General features: G+C 44.9%; 2 non-coding genes across 2 annotated transcripts; one reads left to right on the forward strand and one right to left on the reverse strand.

Moving 5' to 3' along the window:
* Window positions 1–2,127: 2,127 nt before the first annotated feature.
* TRNAI-AAU (transfer RNA isoleucine (anticodon AAU)) lies at window positions 2,128–2,201 on the forward strand. Its single transcript has one exon. It is a non-coding gene; the product is annotated as a tRNA-Ile (tRNA).
* Window positions 2,202–2,433: 232 nt separating this feature from the next.
* On the reverse strand, window positions 2,434–2,515 carry TRNAS-AGA (transfer RNA serine (anticodon AGA)). The gene has a single exon. It is a non-coding gene; the product is annotated as a tRNA-Ser (tRNA).
* Between the last annotated feature and the right edge of the window lie 267 nt (window positions 2,516–2,782).

Genomic DNA, 2,782 nt, shown 5'->3' on the forward strand with positions numbered 1-2,782 from the left:
CAAAACGTCGGAGATGCCACTGCAAGTGTGGGATGAAGTAGCTGTAGATATGTTTGGGCCGCTGGCAAATGGCAAATACGTGCTGGTGATCATTGATGAAATGTCACGTTTCCCAGAAGTACATCTGGTTCATTCGACCAGTGCACAGTCCATCATACCTGCGCTGGACAAAACATTCGCCGATTATGGCATACCATCCAGAGTCAAATCGGACAATGGACCTCCTTTCACGAGCTATGACTTTGCCATGTTCGCAGAACATCTAGGTTTTCAGCACCACAAAGTCACTCCACTATGGCCCCAGGCGAATGGCATGGTAGAACGTTTCATGGGAAACCTTAAACGCACTCTACAAATCTGCTCCATCACAAATGGATCGTTCATGCAAGCCATCTGCACCTTACTACGAGAATATCGGAACACTCCGCACAGCTCAACTGGTGAATGCCCATCAATGCTAATGTTCGGACGTGTCATCAAGACACGACTTCCCCACCACGTGCAAAAGAGGGATGAGTCCTCACACACAAAGAAGGCCAGAAGCAAAGACCATGAAAGCAAGGACAAGATGAAGACGTACACTGACGCCCGAAGACGTGCCCGACCTAACACCATCTGCATCGGCGACCAAGTACTGGTACGACAAAAGCAAGTCACGAAAGACATGCCTGCCTTCAAGCCAGACCCCATGAGAGTGACCCACATCCAAGGGTCGATGATAACCGCCGCCAGCCCCTATGGCACAATCACTAGAAATTCATCCTTCTTCAAGACTTTCAACAGCACTGACACCACCGTCAACACATCAACAACATCAGGAAGTGATTCCTCGGACACAGACTCTACCTATCATGAAGAGGAAGGGGACGCGGATGACAGTGGCAGTGAAAGCGACAGCACACTGGTAAAATCAGCCCCACCGGTGCGTAGCCCATCCAAGAGGGTCGTTCGCAGACCCATTAGATGGATCGAAGAGTCCAACTGAACACCGTCGAAGTGTTTGTTTAAGGAGGGGGAAGATGTAATGTCCTACCTCCATTTCCATTACATGCTCAGAAGAAGAGTCCTCTGTCAATGATGGTGAAAAGTGGGCTGCGCCCCACGTGGTGTGGGAGGCGGGGTTACCGCGCTGAGAGCGGCACTTCGTGGAATAATAAAGAAGGTTTCAGACGTGCCTCGCCTCTGCCTCTGTTTCATTGTGTGCTCTGGCCCGTAACGATTCATTGAGTTATATACCGCGAACCTGTATGCCTGTTCCCACCTACAACAGGCCTGATTGTTGCTTTTCATTTAATAATTTTTGATTATATGTAATTCATTTATTTTGAAAATGACTATACCTGGAGACTGCTCCTGGGTGGTAGCGGTGCGCAGTATAAGTCAACATAACATAACATACCTGCCATCATCCTCCAATTGTCTGAAACTGGGTCTATGAGGGAGTACTGGTTTATGACGCTAGTGCAGCTGGGTTTTGTTGATGCCACTGGCTGGATCCCTGTCTAAGCATGGCCGAAGGCATGGCAAAGCAAGACAGCAGAACAGTTTAAATACGGTTTTTGACTAAAATCGTTTTTTTCTTTACTTTGTTAACTATTTATTCTTTTGAAGATTATAAGTGTTTTGCTTTATAGCTGTTGCATCACTTTGTGTTATGTCATCAAGGTCAACGAGCATGTCATTTTACTTGTGATATCATCAAGGACAAACGCGCTATGACAGAACTTCCTGTGACATCATCCGTTTCATTGCATGTCACTTCCGCTGCGCCTGCCCCTGTCCTAATCCCTCACCCTTCTGCATCCATAGATGGCATCTGTTTTTCTATACTGAAATCTGTATAATCAACTAATTTTTCTCTACACTTTCCCTGCTCTATATGCCCCTCGTCTCTCCTCTGAATATAACCAATATCTTTTTTTAAAGTTACAACCCCGTTCAGCAGTGTATTCCCGAACGCTCTAACCTTGTCTTGTTGTGGGCGCTGTCATTTATCACTCATGGATGTTTCTTGTTTTTTTGCACATGGAATCAATCCATGGAACCAATGAGACGCCACACCTTTGGATATGGTCTAAATTAGTAAAACTGGCATTTCATTTGAATGATGAGAGTACCCTCTACAGTGGCCGGTTAGCTCAGTTGGTTAGAGCGTGGTGCTAATAACGCCAAGGTCGCGGGTTCGATCCCCGTACTGGCCATGGACACGTTTTGTCCGGACGTTAAGATTCATTATTTCATTTTTGTATTTTATTTAATTATGTTCCGAGATGCTCTGAGAGCGCAGTAAACGGACTTGGTGGTAAAGGGAGAGCTGAGCAGTGTTTGAAAGTGCAAAAGGCGCAAAACAGGATCACACATGTCATGTAAGAAAAAATAACGGTGGCAAAAAGAATACAACAAAAATGAATCGGTGTTATCGCAAAAATATATCGTAGTCGGCAGGATTCGAACCTGCGCGGGGAGACCCCAATGGATTTCTAGTCCATCGCCTTAACCACTCGGCCACGACTACTATCTGTGATTATGCTCGTTGTGCTCTTTTATATATTTCTTAAAATATCGCAATTTTTACATTATTTTTCAGAACGATTGCCCCTTCATGACTTCCATTTTTGAGCAGACAGAAGCAGCAGAACTCAGAGGAGACTTAACTTTCTGAAAGCGTTTGTAAGAAGACGAAACGTTTTTACAAATAGATTCAATTCCCAGTAAAATGAAGTTTGTTTTTTTGCATTTGTGATATAGCTGTGACTATCCTGTGCTAGAAAACCATTAATAT

Source organism: Ambystoma mexicanum, chromosome 1p, assembly GCF_040938575.1.
Source record: "Ambystoma mexicanum isolate Mex_15411 chromosome 1p, UKY_AmexF1_1, whole genome shotgun sequence".
Classification (NCBI taxonomy): domain Eukaryota; kingdom Metazoa; phylum Chordata; class Amphibia; order Caudata; family Ambystomatidae; genus Ambystoma; species Ambystoma mexicanum.